The 22544-nt window shown below is 39.5% G+C and overlaps 3 long non-coding RNA genes and 1 pseudogene across 8 annotated transcripts in view; 1 reads left to right on the plus strand and 3 right to left on the minus strand.

Moving 5' to 3' along the window:
* The window catches only part of LOC146475122 (uncharacterized), a 6595-nt gene extending 1080 nt beyond the window's left edge, over positions 1 to 5515 (minus strand). Inside the window, exon 1 of the long non-coding RNA XR_014865981.1 lies at positions 5465 to 5515. This is a non-coding gene — a long non-coding RNA (uncharacterized LOC146475122). The remainder of the gene's footprint in view (positions 1 to 5464) is intronic.
* Positions 1 to 5748, minus strand: part of LOC146475118 (uncharacterized) — a 79528-nt gene extending 73780 nt beyond the window's left edge. For 2 of the 5 annotated variants that reach the window (XR_014865949.1, XR_014865962.1), the window contains exon 1: positions 5639 to 5725. This is a non-coding gene — a long non-coding RNA (uncharacterized LOC146475118). Of the gene's footprint in view, positions 1 to 5638 lie in introns of all 5 variants that reach the window. The other 3 variants (XR_014865943.1, XR_014865957.1, XR_014865951.1) reach the window with 3 other exon arrangements.
* The window catches only part of LOC146475119 (uncharacterized), a 91055-nt gene extending 68617 nt beyond the window's left edge, over positions 1 to 22438 (minus strand). The window contains exons 1-3 of one of the 2 annotated variants that reach the window (XR_014865975.1): positions 20626 to 22438; positions 20438 to 20492; positions 15084 to 15263 (exon numbers count right to left, since the gene is read on the minus strand). This is a non-coding gene — a long non-coding RNA (uncharacterized LOC146475119). Of the gene's footprint in view, positions 1 to 14907; positions 15264 to 20437; positions 20493 to 20625 lie in introns of those variants that run through there. The other variant, XR_014865974.1, reaches the window with a different exon arrangement.
* LOC146475123 (uncharacterized) lies at positions 8371 to 10298 on the plus strand (annotated as a pseudogene).
* Positions 22439 to 22544: the final 106 nt, after the last annotated feature.

Consider the following 22544-nt stretch of genomic DNA (forward strand, 5'->3'; position numbering starts at 1 on the left):
GCTTGCGCGGCCATACAATCCAATAACGGGTATCCAATGTAAACTCGGAAAGTACAACAGTTTTAAAAAACAGAATGTTCACATAAAATGATGTAAGCCAATGGGTTTCAAGCAGTTTAAGGCCTGGGTCAAGGGCGTTTAAGAGGAAAAATGGTTTATCTGAGATAACTTTTACAAACAAATTGAATGACACTGAACTGAAATTTGGCAGATAAAAAGGTCTTATCATTCTTAAAATTTCAAGGCGTAATAAGTGGTGCTGTAGATCAACGTGACATGTCACGCGATCGTTTTCGTGAACAAAGCAAAGATTTGACAGGTAGGCGACGGTTTTAAGAGAAAACATCAAACAAAAACGCGTTTCAAATAAAGATCTAAATCACTTCACATTTGGAATGGTCGTCCATGATTCGCCAGGAAAAATTTGTCAGGACAAAGGTCGGAAACATTTATTCAGTGATCTAAAAAAAGAAAACTCGCCACCGTTTCGACGATTTTTTGATCACATGATGTGTCACGTCAGCAGAGGTCAGCAGAGGTCACGTCAGCAGTCAGCAGAGGTCAGCAGATGTGGCCAGCGACCATTACCTTGTACGATCAACGATCAGGTTAAAGCTCAAAAGAGCACCGTTGACAAAGAGTACCAAGAAGAAGTTTAACACACAGAAGAAGAACAGATTCCAGTAGAAGAGCCAATGACCGAGGAAGGAGACGAAGAAGAAGGAGACGAAGTGGAAAGGAAAAGTGAGATAATGGAGAAAGCTTATGTACAAACGGCAGAAGAGGTCCTAGGGTATAAGAAAAAGAAAAACAAGCCATGGTTAAGCCAGAAAGCTTGGACTCTGATAGGCCAAGCGGCCTTAATCGCCTCAGAAATTGGCATTTCCCGTAAAGAAATGAAATCCACAGTTTTGTTCGGCAAAATGTTTGCTCGTATCGATGGAAACCTAATTCCTTTCGTTTTCGAAGGAGCAAATAGGGGCAAATGTGTCGTTAAAAATGCGAAAAAGGGTTACGGCCTGGACTAACGAACGTTATCAGATCACTGAATCTTGTGTTCAGGTGCGTAAAACTTACAAGTCTCCGCAAGCGAAAACAAAACAAAAAAGCAATTCTAACTCTAAGAGTCATGTCCTATGTCTTGATTATTTCTCACGTCGGCCGTCGCTGTAAGATAACTGATAAAGGAAAAGTCGCCGCTTTTGCTTGTAGCGTTTTCACAACGACTTACTGTATTAGCATAATTCCCAAAGCGTTTAACGGAGTGTACTTTTTTAAACGGTTCCGTTTTCTTTCAAGCGATACTTGTTTTCTACTTCTTGCATTAACGTTTTAAAGCGTTCATTCAAGAGCGAATTTTCACCCGAATTTTCGATAAGCAATCATGAAACTTCGCTATTCTCAACAATATTTCGCTCGAATAGATGTATTCGCCGGCTTTTTGAAGAGTGGCAAGAATTTCCGTTTTCACTGAGACAATACATGCGGTTGCGTTGGTTCCCCGTCAATTCGTTAGCCCTTTGTGCTGATAATTTTGCCCGCCACTTCGGCCCAACTTACAGCTTTGCTTGATGAGGTCAACTTCAGTCCCTATTTTGTTTTTCCCATAATAATTAATTAAAGATTACAAAATCGACGTACAACAAACACCGCAGATATCCAACAAAATGGTGATTACTCTGGAACAAGAGACGAGCAGGTGCAAAACTGTGAGATAATTTTCACAGGAGGTGACCGGAAGAAAAAGTGGCTTGCAAAATGAATGGGTAATTTTTAGGCGTTAAGGGATGGTACTAACTTACGGCGGTACTTGCTTGTGTTCCGAGAAATTTTTGTCAAGCGCTGTTTTCTCAAACTTTTAGTCACTTGGAGGAGACACTTTCAAGAGCTACAACTCAACAATGATTTGGCCGCTTTCAGTCAAATTTGGCCAGATGCTAGAAAAATATATAATCAACAAAAACCTGTCGATGAATTCGATAGTTCTAAAACTTTTTCCCTTGAAAGCCATTTTCGTGCGTTAACTCCGCATGGTTTCTTGCACTTTTTAAAATTTTTTGCAACTTTTGAACGCAATTGAATTAAGGAAAACCTCGACACGTTTTTTAAGCATGCTTCTGGGATCCTGACGAGGAGAAAGAAAAAAAAAACTTACAAAATATAAAAGTCGTATTGAGTCGGAACTCTTAAACGACGATCTGGATCTGCAAGTTTGTACTTTTGCGGAAAACCTGGAATTTATTTTTTTGGAAAAGCAATGAAAGCTTTAATTTGATATAGGGATTTGGGTATCTGTGATGTAACTGAGAGGCGCTTGACCCGTTAAACTGAAGCCACCCCTGAAGGTACACGCTAACCTTAAATTTTCGGCATCGGAGCAAAGTACAGTCAACTCCCGCCTTGCGGACACCTCGCTATTACGGACACCCCGCTATTACGGACAGCAGCAAAATTCCAGGCGAAAGTTATAGACGTTTGACTGAAATAAACTCCCGCTATTACGGACTCTCGCTACTACGGACTTACGGACACTTTATTCGGCAGTGGAACAGACATTACCAAAACATTGGACGTGCTGCTGGCCATAAGGTGGATGGGGACTGCTTGGTCTAAGGTCGAGAACGATACCATTTTCAAATGTTTTGCAGCAGTTGGAATTTCCAGCACTTTCTCAGAAGTAGCTACCGTCAGTACTGTGACAGGAGAGGAGGATCCCTTTGCTGATCTTGATGTCTCGGCCGATGAGGAACTGGAGAATCTTGTCCAACAGGTTGCACCTGGAATTGGAATTAGTGCTTACCTGGAGTCCGATAACGAACTTCCAACCTGTTACAGTCTTCTTAACGAACAACAGCTGCTGGAGGCCATTGGTACTTCTCACGATGTCATGGAAATAGAGAGTGACGACGAAAATGAAATGGAAAAAGAAGATACCCCAGGTGAAGGCGAACGCTCGAACGAAACAACCACTTTGAAAAGTTTCAAGGACGTTTTGGACAGTGTCCAAAACATTTCTGCTTTTTTGATTCATACAGGAGAGTTTAAGGTTGCTAATGAATTTAGTCTCCTTGGCGACAAAGTGGGGGAAGTTGCAGTTCAAAGGAGAAGTACACAGAGCCGATTGGAACGATATTTTAAGGCAATGTGATAGCTGATGCAATCAATAGCTGATGTTCAGGTTTTTCCTCGAAAATAATTTTTTGTAGAAATGTAGATTACTGTACTTCGGTACAGTAGGAAACCAAAACGATGCATGTGTGGACATTGCTGCAACATACGATGATTGTTTTTTACGTACTTAGAAGAACTACTGTACACAAACTCAAAGGGTACGTAACTCCTGTTCTGTTAAGTTCTGTTCTGTTTGTAAATAAAGTTCTGACGCTCTTTGGTTGCAACAACGGCTCTGAAAAAGGTACTGGAGTTAATAAAAAAAAAAACACATGTGACCCCCTTCTGTAAATATGGTTTAAAAGAAAAATTTTCTCGCTCCCCGCTTTTACGGACTCCCGCTATTACGGACACCAAATCGCGGTCCCGAGGGTGTCCGCTATAACGGGAGTTGACTGTGATTTCTATTCCAAGTACACAAATATGTCTTAAAAACACCGGCAGAAAGCGACCTGGGAACACAGGAAAATTTTGACGTATTTTGCTTGAATTAATGTAAGTTCTCGTTCGGTTTCCCTAGCTGCATGTTTAGATCACAAGATAAACATGACGGTCACAAGCTATTACATCACACTAGTAATATAACTCAACCAAACAAGGAAATTCTATTTCCCAACTATATACATGGTGGGCACTTTCATTCTTCGGTAGAGAACATCTGTTAAATTACGTCTTCATGTGTCAGGAATGTGACACACAGCAAAGCTGCATATGGTCAACATTTGTAGCAAGAACACTTTGCCCAAGAATTGCCGAAAATAGATTTTCGATATCATTTTATAGCTATAGATTTCCGGTAATATTTCCCTCACCGTATGTAAAAAGATTAACTATTTTAAGTTTCTGGGAAAGAAGAAAGCCGCCGCAAAAGCATTGTTGACAATCAGTGGCCAAAGTGCTTGCGCTTTATTGCCATGCAAAATTTTTCACAAAACTTTTAAGCCTTTTAAGAGAGAGACGACACTATAAAAAATGTATGTTATAAGAACTTGTCGTAGTTTAATGAAACTTTACGTTTAAATCGATACAAGAAACACCTTTCACAGAAGGACTGAAGTGTCAAGATAATTTGTTTGTGAGTCATGCGTCTAGGCGTGTGGAAAGCAAAGGAGTAAGAGGTTGACGCGACTTACATCGGATGATTTTCATTGACCAATCAGATTGGAGAACCATTGTACCAGATGTTTTCTCCAAAGACAAACATCTGGGCACGAGAATAGACAGTGACTGAAAAGATACCTGTGTTGTTTGAGTTCTGTTTTGCGGCTATGCTGACTTCATAAATGCTTCTTAAAGAGTGTAACCTATTTTCAGTGTCACTTTAACAGCCAAAAACATATTTGTACAGACGTAAACGACAAAATAATGGCTTAGTTTTGTAACCAATAACCCAACTAGGGCGCAGAAACTAGTGTCATTTATCCTTGGATGCTAATGGTTAGGATGGAAATGGATTGCAACTTGAAAAAATTAACTAGTGCTCTCAAGCCTCTCTTGTGTATCTTGGAAAAAAAACACAAACCTTTCCAAAGTTTATTCTTGTGCAGAGAATTTATTACAGTTTTTCGGCCCTCGCTGCTCCAAGTGCAATTTCGCGTGTCAGTTTCGACAAACTAGATTCAGCAAAATCTACAGAATAGTGCCCTTTTAAGGCCTGTTTAGTTACCGGAAATGGTTTTAATTTTTCAGTTGCTCTTTAACAGAAAAAGAGGTCAAATGCAAACTAAAAAAAAAACGTCAGAAAGCCACATGCAAAAACAATTGATAGTCTTAAATATGAACTCATAATTTGAAATAAGCCAATGTTTGGGACAAGGCCCCATTCAGTGTATCCACCGTTCAGGACGCAAGCGTATTCTAAATATCGATGATTTGAGAATTATTGGCTTTCAACTAACGTTATTTTTGGTCCGTTTAATTTTGGGATACGACTTAGCTATTACCCTGGCATGGCTGGCGAACACTTCTACTCCTATTTTTTCTCTTTATTCCCATTTATGTAATCAGGCGAGAGCACCAGTCAGGAATATTCAGGTCGTAGAAATTTTATAGGAAACAGAGACCGTTCTTCCTAAACTAATGAAGTTGGCGGTTTGTCGAGCATCCTGGAGTTTAAAATTGTTTTCTAAAACACTTTTATCGTTCCTTGACGAGAAAGAACTACTTCAGTCCCATGCTACTTTCCTTTTAGGTACAAAAACGCCGAGGCCATGAAGTCAAGTTTTTCTTCACTGTACAATCAAAATTCTCAAAGCGATTCCTTCCCGATAAGAAACTATAATATTTCCTTTACCTTTGTCATCAGTCGACTCGGAATGCTCCTCCATCACTTGGAGTGGAGCCTTGTCCTACGCAAAAGAAATGTTGAAAATGTTATGAGAGGTAAATACTTGTAACGAGAAAAGAAGATGAACAGAGGAGACTTTCTGAACAGTTGAACGTATTTACATTAACAATCATTATGTACCTCGCCTTTCATAGACATTGTAGCAAAACGCACTACTCTGCAGAAAACGTCAGTATTGGTTGACTGTTACACGCTGAACACAACTGCTCGAACATTAAACGAAGCAAGAAAATTTATTTAGAAGTCTGTGTACAGTGGTGAGATCAAATTTCTTGTTATTTGACATATCATGAGACTTACTGTGTCACAATTGTTTTGCTTGTGACACGCTGGGGATTGTTTTAGTCAAATTCGGCCAAGAAGTTTCTTCTCCTTAGGGTTTTATTGTACGAATCTCAATTTTTGCAACCGGACACTGAAAACAACGGTTTCTCTACAACTTAGTCGATTCGGATTTTTGAATTTTATTTTATTTTTTTAGGTAAAAAGACGTCATCAATTAGGCGCGAAATTTTTTTTAGAGCTTCGACATGGTCAGTCACATTTTTTTAAACGCACATACCTTAAGGTGTTGTGGTCTGGTCTTTGTGCGTATATTTCGTATATCCCGGGTCCGCAGTAATTGGCTTTAGCTGTTGCGGTATCCCTGTCCATATTGGACAAAGCTAAATAAATAAATAAATAAAATAAATAAAAACTGAAAAAAGATATCTAAACTGGATCAAACGTTTTAGGCTTCTGAAGTTTGAATTTTCCGCCATTTTTTTATTAAAAAATAGCCTTAAATTGAACGAGTAACTTCCCATAACTCTTGACTCCAATCTTTCAGATTTGTTATTCTCTTTCCCGCCAAATTGATGACGTCATTTACCGTTAGAAAAATGAAATTCAAAAATCCGAATCTGCCAAGTTAAAAAGGAAACATTGTTTTGTCTGGTTGCAAAGTTTGAGTTAGCTAGCAAAAAACCCTAAGGGGGAAAAACTTTTTGGCCGAATTTGACTAAAAAAATCCCCAGCGTGGAAGTTGTGTGATCACTACGTCTATTTCACATGTCCAGAACATGATCACAGTTTCTTTCTCCTTGTAATAGCAATTGTTCTGTAATCCCTGAGGTCATGAGAATTAAGGATATAATCACCTAAGGCGATTTTCTTGATATTTGAATCACGTCTACCTAGTAATTTTATTATTAAAGTATGGCGACAAGACGAGAGAATTTTGTTCTTTAATGTTAGGCCTTCAAGGGTTAAGCTCGCGGCACCGTTGCGTGCCCAAACGTCTATTTTCATTCAAGCTAAATTGTGCCATGACATAAACACCAAACCGCCAAGAAACATGTGATAAGAATACAACAAAAGTTTGAATCCTTTTTGAAACTTTTTTGTCCTTTAGTGAAAAAAGGAACAGCCTTAAAACCCCATACCCAAGTTTGACGAAGGTTTAAATTTGGTGTTGTATATTACGTCATGAAACTTTCACGTAGGTTTTCTGGCTCAGGACAAAAATAAAATTTGAATATAATAATGTTTTAAAGTAGTCGCGAGATCTGACATTTCAACTGGATTACTTTAAGTTGTTATCACGTTATAATTTTGCAACAGAACAAATACAATGAAAAGTACATTATCCGGCCTAGGTACCAAGTATATCTAGATGAGACGCCATGTGAACATTCTACATGTCGCTGGGAGCGAGTGAACTTGACTCAGCACTAGAAAACACTGTCATTTGATGTTGAATGGAGTGCTGCGTGGCAAATGTTCCCTGACCTCAAATGATCACTAAATATTGTGTGTCACTCAACACATTGTAACACTTGCCAAACATATGGTTATGGATTGGTGCAATGAATATTCGTCGTCCGGCATGAGTCATCAGATCTCCAGCGATATAGGTAATTTCGTGTGTCGGGGAGAAAAATGGCACAGTAAAGATCGCCTCCAGGTTAGAACTCTGCTTTGTTATCAATGAATTGAATAATAAAACAAATGTCCTGATTAGTGTTTCGGAATTTCCCCTGTTTTTGGCCAACTCGGCCGCTAATTATCAGGTGAAACTCCGCGTGATTTGGCAGTATAATTATTAATTAGTCGCTTGACCAAATTTGCTTTCTTCAGGTGATGGACTTTGAATTTCCAACGACTTGACTCCATTCCTATGATAAGAAGAAACTAAGTGTGTTTTTGAAAATATATTTCAGAGTAGTTAAGGGCAATTCAAATAGTATCCGCACTGAACTGAAAGCCTCGGCAAAACGTTCATACATTGTAAGTTGTAAAACATATCCACTATGTGTAGTCCAGCAATTATTAGATATGCTAATGAATGCTTTAACTTTGTTGGAAAACCAATTGTTACGTAATTGAAGGTTTTTCCTTCCACAGCGCGCTCATTCATTGGCTAGTTCATGGTCACATGTATAGTAGCACGAGGGTGGAGGGTCCAACCATTTACACTGAACATCCGGGAACAGTGCCAATGATACGGGTTTTCCCCGTGAAAGCGGTACGCCTTGTCCGATTGTTAAGTAACTGAAGGGATTTTCCCTCCACAGCGCGCGCATTCATTGGCTAGTTCATGGTGACGTGTACAATAGCTCGAGGGTAGAGAGTTTAACCATTTACACTGAACTGAAACGCTGTCAATTTTAAAATTTAGTTATGGTGCATCTCATTTAATTAAAATATTTCTAGATTAAATACAGGGAGAAAACTCTTATTCACCTCCTAAGTAATGATTATATACAAAAGTTTGCTCACTGCTTGGAATAAAGTTTCCAAATTGTAAAACAACGTAAATCGACTTCCGGTTGCCGTCCGTGGCTCATGTACGTCTGTGCTTAAGTCCCTTAATGGTAACGACGGAACTTTGGAAACTACTTGGAAGGCAACGTGGCCTTCCCGAAGGTAAAGTTTTACATTTTTGCGGTATCTGCAGAATGGTAGTAGAATAGTGATGAACACAAGTAGACGGCCAGCCCGTTGTGCAATGATAGATCAAGTGGCAGCTATTTTATCATTATACTAATATAAAATAGCTTATATAAATTAAAAAAAGAAATTAGGAAACCCCCGCCCTCAAGATTAAAAGAGCTATGACTACCACTAGAGCGATCAAAACATTTGTTGGTAATACCAAAATCAAATCCCAAGTATTTTGGAGACAGATCGTTTTAAGTTGCTGCACCCAACCTTTGGATCGCTCTACCTGATAGGAATAGATCCATTCCATGAATCCTATCACTAAATGAATTCAAGAAGGAGATAAAAACAGTTAATTTTAGAGGGGCTTTTTATTCATGACCTGTTTTATATATATATTTTAAAACTATGTTGATGTTTTATTCTAGTTTTTAAGCCAAAGATTAGATTAGATTAGATTTTATTATCACTGGTGTAAATTTTCAATGTGATTTCCGTTTTAATGCTATCTTATTTAAAAGCGCCATGAGCCATGGATATGGCGCTATATAAATATTATTATTATTATTATTATTATTATTATTATTATTATTATTATTATTATAGATTTTTTTGAATAGTATGTTGACGAAAAAGTTGAGGAATGGGTTACACAAGTAACCTGCAGACTGGCAGAATTCGCTACAACACAGCCTCAATCTAGTTATGCAGCCTTTGTGTTTGGATTAAGGCAACGTTGGACATATTTTTTAAGATCTCTGCCAGACATAGCCCCTTTTCTTGAACCGCTAGAGCGTGCCATAGCGGATTTGCTTGTGCCTGTTATCACCGAGCATGTTACCACACAGGAAGAACGGGACCTTTTAGAACTCCCAGTTCGCTCAGGCGGGCTTGGGCTAGTTAATCCAGCCAGAACCGCATTACAAGATTATGAGGCGTCTGTTAAGATCACAGGCCCTCTAGTGCGGCAAATTATCAAGCAAGCCCATGAGCCACCAGATGAGACGGAAATTAAGACTTTGCAAGCGAGTGCCCGAAGAGAAAAAGATGATTTGTTGAAGTTGCAGTGTAAGCAGGTGAGGAAATCCTTGCCTAGCAAAACTGAACGCGCGGTAGAGCTAGCTACGGAGAAAGGAGCCTCGAATTGGTTGACAATGATCCCGATAAAGGAGATGAATTTTAACTTGAACAAAAGAGAATTCAGAGATGCAATCAAACTAAGGTACGACTGGGAGATCGCTGACCTACCGGCCATGTGGCCCCCCGGCATGGGGGGGGGGGGGGGGGCTGATTATTCAGAGGCACAATGAGATTAGGGACTTAGAAGTGGAAATGTTGCGCACGATTGGCACCGACGTAGACATAGAGCCAGTCCTTCAGGGGATCACTGGGGAAGAGTTAAATAGAGGCCCAAACAAAGCGCCTGATGCCCGACTAGATGTTCACGCTCGCGGGTTTTGGGACAGATAGCAATCTGCTTTTTTCGATGTTCGGGTGTGCCACCCAAAAGCAGATTCGTATCGAGAACTGTCTCCGAAACAGATATTCCAACTACACGAAAATGAGAAGGAGAGGCAATACAGCAGGTGGGTTTTGGAAGTGGAGCAAGGGTCATTCACACCACTAGTTTTTACAAGCAGAGGTGGAATGGCAGATGAATGCAAGAGATTCCACAGCCGCCTTGCAGAGCAACTTGCGTTAAAGAAAGGAGATGACTACGCTACAACCATTTCTTGGATAAGGGCGAAGGTATCCTTTGCCATTCTACGATCAGCCTTCCTGTGTCTTAGAGGAACCAGGAGAAAGACAAGAGTAGCCAATATGTCTGGCATCGGAAAGTGCGCAAGCCAGAATTTAAGTAGTGACTTTTTTGTCAGTCTGAAGTATTTTTAGATAGTCCTTCTTTATTTATTTTTTATTAACTTTTCGCCTAATGTCATGCTTAAAGGTCTATTTTTATTCGACCTAAATCGCACCATAAAATAAACACCAAACCGCGCCAAGAAAGGTGTGATAAGAACACAAGAAAATTTTAATACCCTTTTGAAACGTGCTTTGTCCTTTGGTGAAAAAAGGAACGGCGTTTAAACTCCTACACCAATTTTGAAGAAAAGTTTAACTTTGGTGTTGTATATCACGTCATGAAACTTTCAGTGTCTATTTCACGTTGATCTTCTGGCTCAGGATAAAAATAAAATTTGAATATAATAACGTTTTAAAGTATTCGTGAAGTCTGACAGTTTGAATTGTTATCACGTTTTAATTTTGCTACAGATCAAATACAATGGCAGGTCCATCATCTGGCTTCGGATCCAAGGAGAGTTTGATCTTTTACACTGAACATCCGGGAACGCTGCCAATAGAGAGATTAAGAATGACGTTTACGGCAAACGGCCAACGGGAGATATGACCACGTGACCATGTTTATCCTATATTAAAGTTTTCCTGTCAAATCGAGTAGTTTTGCATTAGCATCAAAGGCCAAAATTAGTTTGCACTATTCTCATCTTTTTACTCTTTATTTCAAGAACACGTAAACGCAAATCTCACGTTATCCCTTTGCCGTTAATGCGATTGTTAATCTCCCTAATGACACGGTCTTTTCCCGTGAAAGCGGTTCGGCTAGTCCGATTGTTACGTAACTGAAGGTTTTTTCCTTGTAGAGCGCGCGCATTCACTGGCTAGTTCGTGGTCACATGTACAGTAGAACGAGGGTGGAGAGTTTAACCATTTACACAGAACATCCGGGAGACATTGCCAATACGGGCTTTTACACTAAACATCCGGATAGAATGGAACGTTGCCAATTTTAGAATTTATTTAAACCGGCATCGGACTCCCGCTACAGTGGATTAGCCTCGATGGCAAGGGGACAGCAAAATCATATGGTTAATTCGGGGTATCGTTGTAAACGAACTTAGAATGTTAGATGTTGGGACAGAATGTTGATTGTTGGGACACCGAATTTCTAGAATGCTGATCGTTAAATCGGAAATATCGTTAGATCGACGATCGTAGAATCGGGGTTCCACTGTATTATAGACTCTTGCTATTACGGAATTACGACACTTTTGTGGAGCAAAAATTACAATTTTATTGTTTTGACTCTGGATAAAGCGGACACCATGTCATGAACTTTAATTGCAGTCTGATGTTCGTCATTTATCAAAACACCCCTCTAAAAACTTCTGGAATGTGTATTTTCGTACCCATCTCTTTAGTGGCTCTACAACAGACTCTGCGTCTTCACTTCAGCTTTAATATGCTTTTTCCTTCCAGACTATTTAGGAGAGACCAAGTCCTCATCCTCCATTCCCAATGAATGCTTAGCAGATTTACTACGCTAGATGCTAAGCTCCGAATTAACCGCAGGGAAGGAAAGGAGAACGTGAAACACAAGCCAATAATTGAGGCAGCTGACCTTGTACGAGGTCAGTCCAGTGAGTTCACTTCCATGAATACTCCAGCTGGTCTTCAGCGAAGAGTTTAGCGAAGTTTTTTATCTCTCTTTACTGGTGCAGAAGAGGGCGCGAAGGTCAAAGAGAACTGACTCGCTCCAGTTTCGAGTTTTTGAAAGACGGTGAAGGACGCAAATTCGTTAAGATGACGACGAAGCAACCAAAAATCATCCCGAGGGCGAAACCGACAAGCAGTCAAGTGAAAGAGAAACCAGGCTGTACAGCACGGGAAAACCCGACGATGTCTTCGCCTCCGTCAAACAGTACGTGTCAAAGCTGAACCTACTGTGCAACGCTTTCTTCCGTAGCGAAGATCCTGTTTGGTACGAAAACAAGCCGCTAGGAGTCAATTCCCTCGGTAACATGATGAAGTCAATTCCACAGGCTGCAATCTTTCAAAGATTTACACCAACCACGCCGTAAGAGCCACGGCTATCAGTTTGTGGTCAGATGCCGATATTCCAGACCGTCAACGAGCAAATACTTGCCCATTACAGTTCGGTACCGTCTGCTCCGCAGCTGAGAAAGTTCTCAGACAATTTCAAACGTACTTGCTGGTGGTACTGCTTCGACGGTTCAGACTTCCAGCACCACGGCCCTGATTTCCTCGCCAAAGCGTGTCCTGGCTCCAGTCACAAGTACCACAACAAACCAGATTGCCGTCGACGCCTCCCTCTCCATGAATGCCTTTCCTTCGGGATTTTTCAGTTCTTGCAACATTGGAAACGTCCATGTCTACCTGGGATCTAAACCCAACCAAGGGGAAAAGTAAACTGAACTTGATTGAAGCCAGACCGATTCATAAATCGACGATTTTCATTGAGTTTTGGTGCCGAACTTTCGCTTCACGCTCGATTCGAATGAAAGATTGCGATTTTGCATAAATTAAGTTGACAGATGATTGACCAATCACAACACTTGTTAGCTTTAAATTAGCTAATAGGCGTACTTTCCTTGTATAGATTACAAATGACGTAATAAAAAACATTTTTTTGCCCCTCAATCGTCAACATGAAGATTTTTAACGTTTCCAATATTTTGTACGGGACCATATCCAAACAATGTATAAAACAAATAGATTCCATTTTGCCGTGCGTCTGTACTCTGATAACGCACAGATGACGTCAAAACGTGGTGAGAAGATCAGTCACGCTACTCGCCTGCGGCTCGTAGCGTACTTCTTTGTTCTCACCACGTTTTGACGTCATCTGTGCGTTATCAGAGTACAGAAGCACGGCAAAATGGAATCTATTTGATAAATTTTTATGGAAATTAGCCTTACTAGCCGCGTTAGCATGTTCAAAATTCAATACAATTTTTACTCTTAAACGAGGTTAGTAGGGCTAATTAACGCATATTGAAAGAAATAATAAATCGGCCGCCATTTATGAAAAAGGTCTATAACGAGAGGTGACTCAGTAACTGTACTTACATTCTTATACAAAACTTGACTGTACGTAATCAGTAACAAATCAAACGTTGAATAAATATACAGTTGAGGAACTAACACTGTTGTAAGTTTTTGCTTAATTTGCAATCGAATTCCCTCACTTTTCAAAACGGCGGAATTCTCCATTTCGTATGTGACTTGTGGTTTGCGTTCACCAAAGTAAATAAGACATATAATTAGCTCAATTGGTAGGTAATGCATCAGTATCGCAGAGGTCATAGATTAGAATCCCGTTTAAATCCTGTTCTTTTTTTTTCCAGGCCTTCCGTTTGTAACTGCTTATCCAAAGCTGCTCAAATAACAACAATGGTCTCTCACTTATTAATTCTTTCATCCGCTGTTCAAACTGCGATTTCCGTATACATATATGCAATAGGAACCAACAACCATTTAGGAAACGTCAGTATAACCCTTCAAATCTCTCACCAAGGATTATTTTTATTACTCAGTCGAACAGAGTATTCCGATTGGCTCTCTTATATTGGGTATCAAAATATCAAAGTCGCCTTGGGGGGTGGGGTGGGTGTATTGATTGACCAGTGTTAATCAGTCAATTTCAGTCAAACAGCTATAGCTTTCGCTGGGATCTAGATTTTGTCCGTAATAGCGAGTGTCCGTAATAGCGGGGTGTCCGCAAGGTGGTAGATGACTGCCGCGGTATACTAATATCTTATTTAGTAATATTTAACTAGTTAAATTGTGTTAATGTTATATATTTGCTATGTACATATTAGCGTCTCGGATTACTTTTACGTGTCTTCGCATCAAACTTTAATCGTGCCGATCACTTCGTCTCAGTTCAGCTTAGTTTTCCTCAGTCCCCACCCACCCGTGGCAGCTGTAATTTCCACAAATGGAAGTACATTAAACTGCCCGGATATGGCCCAACACTTTTCTTTGAGTTCGCGTTTTTCATTGTGTATGAGATGGATTAAGTTTTAAATAAAAAAAGAAACTATCTTCCTAAAAGATATTAAGGTATCTCTGACTTCATCCAAGTTAAAATCGGTCTTGTCAATCATGAGGCTCTAATGATACTGTAGCTGCCCCGTCAACAAGCCGTAGTTGTTGTTCAAACTGTAATGATTTCGTGTGAGTTAATACAGATCGTCCTGCATATATGGAAATATATTAACAATCGTGTGACAGAACTGTTTTGAATATCTAATGTTCGTATTCAGCAGACCGAAAGGGGTCATTTTTTTTTTTTCATTTCATCACTTCTTTTGAAGTCGTTAAGATTTCAAAGTTACTTCCAACACCATTTGAACGGAATCTGGATTATTCTGACTGGCTCAACTGCAATTATTGCAAAGTAAAGGAATACTTTCTGTGTACAAGAGTTAGAGCAGGGATTCATCGATTTGCAGTCAGTAGGGTTCAAGCAAGAAATTGAAAATGTTTAGACCTCTTGTAGCCTTCCTTCTTTTATCACCAATAAGGGTTATATCAGTTACTTTGGATCAATATACTCTTCTGTGCAACCGTACTCGAATAACAGTACGTAATGGAGCCCGTTACTTTATGTAAAAACTTTCAGTAAATATGAATCATTTCCAAGCATTGATATTTTTTTATTTTTACGCATGCAGACAATGTAATGACAGAGATCCACATAAAATACTTGTACGATTTTCCGATTAGCTTGTTTCCTAGATACGCTTGTTTACATAACATCACGATTTAAACAAGAGTAATTTCGATGACATTCACTGATTTATTTTCGGGAAGATTCAACGGATTATAAACTCTTATAGGACAGCCATAATTTTACGTCATCCAAGTATTGATTCAGTGCCAGTGCCATCTGTCGCAAAAGTGTAAGATTGACATCTCCACTTGTCGGGTACCTTCTCCAGCATCGCAAATGCAACAGGCAAATTTTCCTGGATGTTTGAAGGCATTGGCAGTGGGCCTGACGAAAGCAAAAACATGGAGAGAGATCGTGAGTGTGCTGCATTGGATTTCTTAATTTTAATGTCATAATGTGCAACTCCAGGTTCTATTAGAGCGGATTTCAATTGAGTGTCGAAAGTAATCTCGTTATTGCTTTGGTTTTGCTTTACTGCGCTCTGTAATTGGCCAGCAAAACACGTGCCACTTTCTCAGCCAATCGGTAGCAAAACCAAAACCAATCGCCCCTTGCTCGCACGCGATTTTCCACGCTCTGGCGGCGGATACATATATCTTTTGAACTTCATCGCTAGAATTTCAGCGCGCATTTTTTTATTTTATTTTAGGCGAATTCTTCTGCGGGTGGATTCTTACTGCCCGATTCCGAGTTCACTGAAAAAGAGAAAGGAAAATTTGTCGTTGTCTTTTTACGTCCTCCTTCAAACGTAAAATTAGGCAATTTCACGTGGTAGTCCGCTACAGTGACGGCAAAGAAATGTTCCAAAAAGTGTGATACAGGTGCAAAGTTATTGTTCTGCTTACTAAATCAACTCCTTTTTTTTTCAAAACTCTAGTTCCATCTTACACTCCATAATCGGTCTGTATTTTTACTGAGCGAAGTAAGGGGGGGGGGGGTGTAGCTTTGTTTAACCAATTTGATTCCCACCCATTTATTTTAGCCTTGCTACGGACCTGTATGATGAATGAATGAATGAATGAATGAATGAATGAATGAATGAATGAATGAATGAATGAATGAATGAATGAATGAGTGAGTGAGTGAATGAATGAATGAATGAATGAATGAATGAATGAATGAATGAATGAATGAATGAATGAATGAATGAATGAATGAATGAATGAATGAATGAATGAATGAATGAATGGATGGATGGATGGATGGATGGATGGATGGATGGATGGATGGATGGATGGATGGATGGATGGATGGATGGATGGATGGATGGATGGATCGATGGATGGATGAATGAATGAATGAATTTCTTTAAACATGGTCATCTCATCAGGACTTAAAAAAACTGCTATCATGCATTAAAATTTTGGTCAATGTAAACACCAAGGGATTAATAGTAAAAGTGACTTGACTAGCAGGTGCCCCATCAATTTCAAGTGAAGGGGGAGTATCAAATGTGCTTAGCCTTTGTCTTGATCCAATCAACATAAACTCAGTTTTAGATGTATTAAGATTAAGCTTATTTGCAGTAAGCCAATTGTGAACTCTAGAGAGGTTTTCTTCATTTAGATAACTGCCAATGTTCGAAACTGTTTTAGAAGCAAAAGTCAGATGAGTATCATCAGCGTACATTCGTGGTTGAGAATTCAGTGGACAATTAGGCAAATCTTTTATATAAATTAGGAATAGGAGCGGACCTAGTCTTGTTTCATGGGGAACACCGCAAGATGTTGGCCGACAGTCGGAGAGTGAGTCATTAACAAAACATCGTTGTTTTCGACAATCTAAGTAAGATTTAAACCAGCTATGTGAAATACAGTCAATACCGTAAGATTTCAGCTTTGATAAGAGAATATCATGATCGACGGTATCAAAAGCTTTCTTAAGGTCTAAAAACACAACTGCATTTACATTGCCTTGATCTATGTTGTATGCTCAGTTGTCTCAGTGTGGCTTCAAGAAGAGCGATAGCAGTAGAGTGAAGGGTTGTGAAACCGGATTGACAACTCGAAACTAGGTTACGTTCAGTAAGATAACTATAGAGTTGGTTGTAGATGATTCTCTCGAAAACATTAGCTACGACTGGAATTATCGAAATAGGACAATAGTTGTTTAAATCTGAGCGTTCGCCAGTGTTTAAACAAAGGGATAACTTGGATAATTTCCATTCATCCGGAAAGACGCCAGAAAAGATAGACTGATTGAAGAGGGTACATAGGGGACTGGCAATTAAATCAGCACAATCACGCAAAAGCCTTGCCGATGTTTAGTCCAAACCTGTTGCTTTGGATTTGGATAGTTTAGATAAAAGCGAGAAAACTGTGGGTAAATTGGTGGTTTTCAGGTCGAATCTACGATCACAAGTCCCACTCAGATAATCCACATCCCGGGGGGGGGGGTGCTTGGGTTCAGTTTTGCTGGGTATGTGCCGCTGGCCTCTCAGAGCCCCTGCCCCATTATAGTCTTTTTTTGTGGCCAGTTATAGACCCCATCTTAGACACTTTTTGGGAAAATGTAATTTTCGCGATCCCAACTAAGTCACTTTCTATTTATTTTTTTTTTCTTACCCCAAAAATCCGAAAATGTGCGACCCCATTCTAGTAACTCTACTGAAAATGCAACCCCATTCTAGTCAATCCAGTCGTGAAAATGCGACCCCATCCAGCGGCACATCCCCATTAGCCTCCTATTAGGGAGTACCCCCCCCCCCCCCGATCCACATACGAAGGGCAGTTTTCGTTCACTCCCCGCGAAGATCTCATTTGTTAGCCTGGGGCCAATATTAGAAAAGTGATCATTAAAGGCTTCGGACAATTCAAGCGGATCATGAATGGAATTACCGTTATTAAATATAACTTCTTTTACAAAAGTACTCTTCGATTTTCTGGATGTAAGTTCATTTATGATTCGCCAAGTGTTGCGCGAGTCTCCTCGATTCTCTTTCAACGCATTGTCAAAGAAAACTTTTTTTAGCAAGCTTTACTTCATTATTTGTGGAGTTACGAATTTTCTTGAATTAACGCCAAAAGTCAGCATTTCCTGAACGAATCGCTTTTAGCTTGAGAATGTCTCTTTCGTTTAAGCGTTTTTTTCAACTGAAGGGCTATCCATGGTGAATTGTTCGCGCGAACACGTTTAGTACGTAAAGGGCCATACTTATCGACACATTCTAAAAATAAGTTCTTCCAACATCCCACATAGCATTTGGACAATCACAATCATGTAAATTTGGCCAGCTTTGGTGCGAAATGTCATGCCGAAAACTAGCCGAGCAGAAATTTTTGAATTTTCTATAGGTAATTGTTTTATGGCTTGAGGGCAAGTCGACAAAAATTTTACGAAAAATGTAAACAAGACTGTGATCGCTTATACCAATATGAGAGACACCAAACAACCTTCTCAGGACAATTAGTGAAAATAAGATCAATTCAAGTACAGGAAAATTCACTACCACGAGTGGGATCATTGATAAACTGCTGCAGGCCATAAGCTTCTCAAACTCATTAATAATTCATCAAGAGAAAACAAAGAAAATCACTATCGTGACCGTGGTTTGCATACGTGATCCTTAAGCCTGGTTTACACGTACGACGCAAGCATAAGCATAAGCACAAGCATAAGCACAAGAAACCTACGTGTAAACCGGTGCGACGCAAGCATAAGCATAAGCGCAAGGAAAGGAAACTGAAAAACAGTGACAAGTTTTTAGCGTACAATCTAGTTACTCATGCGTTGCCATTTTCCGCCATGTTGGAATCAAATCTCGGCTGCTTCTGCGCTTGCGTATGTCACGTTATGCTTATGCTTATCGCACGTGTAAACATCCTCGGCTTGTGCTTGTGCTTATTCTTATGCTTGCGTCGTACGTTTAAACCAGGCTTTATAACCATAAAATTTTGCCAACTTTAGCCTTGAATTTCTCCAGGAATTATTGATCGTTTTAGAAGCCATATCAAACACTCGAAAGTGTGTTTCATCAGATGTCCAAACACCTCGAAGTCGTTTGAAAAAAACTCGACTGCGCCTTGTTTTTTCAACCTACTTCTCAGTGTTTGGATATCTGATGAAACACTCTTCCTCGTGTTTGATATATTACAGCAGCAATGTTACGAAGAAAAGAAACATTATGATCTAAATGAGACGTAGCTAAGTTACAATTCATATTGCCCATTAGGTAAAATTCAGCATTTTCTGCATCGAGTTTGCCGACGAGTGATTCAAAGTGAGAGAAAATTTCAGTTGAGGAATTGGGTGGCCTATACCATGTTGCCACTAGAAAAGGCCTAGACCTGGGTTTCCGAATTTCAAGACATAAGTTTTCTAGTTCAGGAATGTTTAGATCAGAGCGTAGCGTGTAATTAATGTTGGTTGATGAAAAATGATGAATTGTGTTAAGACCGGCCACATTTCATGTGAAAAGCGAATCGTTTAAAAGGGGATGAGCGAACTCGCATTAATTAAATTAAATTCCCTTCGTTTTCGAAGGGGCAAATGTGTCATTAAAATTTCTATTCCAATGACACAAATGTGTTTTAGAAGACCAGAAAGCGACCTGGGAACACAGGAAAAATTTGACGTATTTTGCTTGAATTAATGTCAGTTCTCGTTCAGTTCCCCTGCATGTTTGGATCACAAGATCAACATGACGGTCACAGGGTATATAGAGAACATCTGGTAAAATCCGTTTTCATTTGTCAGGAATGTGACACTGCACAACTACGTATGCTTATCATTTTTAGCAAGCAGACTTGCCTAAAATGGATTTTCAAGATTAATTTATTGCTATAAATTTCCGTAATACCGTATTAAGATGAAAAATCAATGATTTCCAGTTTTTGAGAGAGAAAAAAAGCGTCCCTTCAGTTTTGTTAACAATGGTGGCCAAAGTTCGCGCGCTATATTGCCAAGCAAAAATTTTCACAAAACGTTTAACAGAGAGACAACCGGCAATTTTTGGCTTTCAGCAATGATCTCTTTACTTAAAATCTGACCTCTTTTTCTATCTGTTTTGCAATAATGCTTCTTAACTGCTTGTTAAAGGGGCAGTGTTGCCTAATTTTAGTGTCACTTTGAACAGCAAAAACTCCTATTTGTACACACGTAAACTTCAAAGTAATGTTTCAGAGTTTTGCTAATAACAACCCTACTAGCCACAGAAGCTCGTATACATCATCCTTGGCTGCAGATGGTTAGGATGGAAACAGAATGAAACTTGAAAACATTGACCAGTGTTTTGAAGTTCCTCCTACGTATCTGAAAAAAATGTCTAAAGCCTTTTTATAGTTTATTCTTGCTCAGAGACTCGCACCCCCGATATCATCATTCGATACTTTTCCCCGATATTGATTCAATACTTTTCCCCGATACTCCAAGAGCGTTTTCGTGTTTGCAATTTTTGTGAAGCAGTCCAAAGTCAAATATTTGAACAGTTTAGACATAAATACAGCAAAATCTCCGTGAAAGTGCTATTGTTAGTTATTGCATATTATAATTTCCTTTACCTCTGTCATCAGTTGATTCGGAATGTTCCTCCATCGCTTGGAGTGGGGCCTTCTCCTGTGCAAAAGACATTGAAACTGATATGAGAGGCAAATATCTTGCAACGAGAAAAGAAGATGAAAGTTGTGTCTTTAAACAGAGGAAACTTTTTGAATAGTTAAATGAGTTTACATTGACAAACAATATGTACCTCGCCTGTCATAGACATTGTAGCACAACGCACGACTCTGAAAAAAAACGTCAGTGTTGCTTGACTGTTATAAGCTGAACACTACTGCCTAGACTTTCAATGAAGCAAGAAATTTTATTTAGAAGTATGCGTGCAGTAGTGAGATCAAATTTCGTGTTGTGTCTCATGTCATGAGGCTCACTCTGTCGCAATTTTCTTGCTTGTGATTTTGTAATCAGTACGTCTATTTCACATGTCCAGAACATGATGACAGTTTTTTTTAGATCGACCGAATTAAGTAACCCTCAGAGAGCCGTAAAAGTGATTAGCATCAAATTTCTCCTTGCAACAGCAACACTAATTCAACCCCTGGGTTCATGAGAATTAAGGATATGATCACCCAAGGCGATTTTCTTGATGTTTGAATAACTTCTCCCTTGTAATTATGTCACAAGAAAAGTATGGGGACAAGATAGGAGAATTTGTTCTTTAACTGATTAGGGCTTCAAGGGTTGCATGCTCATTTTCATTCGAACTAAATCGCACCATGAAACAAACACCAAACCGCCAAGAAACGAGTGATAAGAACGCAAAAAATAACAGCTTTCAAACTCCACCAATTTTGACGAAGATTTAAATGTGGTGTTGTATATCACGTCATGAAACTTTCAGTGTCTATTTCACGTCGGTCTTTTGGCTCAGGACAAAAACTAAAATTCTAATATAATAACGTTTTAAAGTAGTCGTGAGGTCTGACATGTCAAGAGATTTAAATTTAAATTGTTATCACGTTTTAATTTAACAAAACAAATACAACGAAGGGTACATCATCCGGCCTCGGATCCAATTATTTGTCACCGCCTATTCGTAGATGAGACGCTATGTAAGCATTTTGCATGTTGCGGACTGAGAGTGAACTTGATTCAGCACTATAAAATACTGCAAATTGATGTTGAATGGAGTGCTACGTCGCAAATGATCCTTGACCTCAAATGATCACCAAATATTGAGTGTCTCTCTACTCATCTTAACACTTGTCAAATGTGGTCATGGACTGGTGCTCTGAATATCCGTCGTCCGAATTGAGTCAACAGAGTGTTAAGCGGACCCATATTAAGCTGACACCCTCTATTCAGTCTATTAAGCGGACAGCAGCAGAAGTCCCATCTTTTTGCCCCACATTTACTGTAAAAAAATACCTGTATTTAATGGACACCTCTATTAAGCGGACGCGGACACCTTAAGCTTGACTTTTAAGGTCCTCTCTATTGTTAAAAACCTGTATTACGGGAAACTGCAAAAAGGATGCATGCTTTTTGTCCACGTGATTGGTCATTTAACTTAACACTTTGCCGACAAAAAGATCCGTCACATCTTTGTGGGCACTAAACTAACAGGAAATACTATCTCTGTTGGCAGCCTGATTAACAAAAAGTGATCAAGTTAGTAATACGTGACCTCACCGACAAAACATTTGTGTGGCAAACAGCTAGAAATTATTGTACTTAGAGACATGTCTGTAAAACTAATTACACAATACAAATCCTTCATCGATTTCTGTCTTAACCAGTTACATGGAAACGGGTTCCCTCGAAAAATGTACTCGGAGGGTAGCTCCTACCCCAGCTACCCTGAGAGCAGTGGTTTCTTCACCGGACACTACGCTACGAAAGGGAGAGGAACCCTTTCGTAGTGTAACGTCCGGTGGAGACACCACTGCTCGCAGGGTAGCTATACTAGCTCCAAACGATACCCATCGATTTGCTTCCCTACTTTCCAGTAATTGTCATTTTTCCTGGGTTTTAAAGGGGTTGTTTTTTGTCTTGCATTTCTTTTCTACTATCACTTCTTTTGTAAGTCTTTCAAGATTTCAAGGTAACTTCCAACACCATTTGAACGGAATCTGGATGATTCTCGGGCTGGCTCAACTATAATTATTG

This window comes from Pavona decussata, unplaced genomic scaffold (genome assembly GCF_977016875.1).
Source record: "Pavona decussata unplaced genomic scaffold, jaPavDecu1.1 SCAFFOLD_85, whole genome shotgun sequence".
NCBI classification, from domain to species: domain Eukaryota; kingdom Metazoa; phylum Cnidaria; class Anthozoa; order Scleractinia; family Agariciidae; genus Pavona; species Pavona decussata.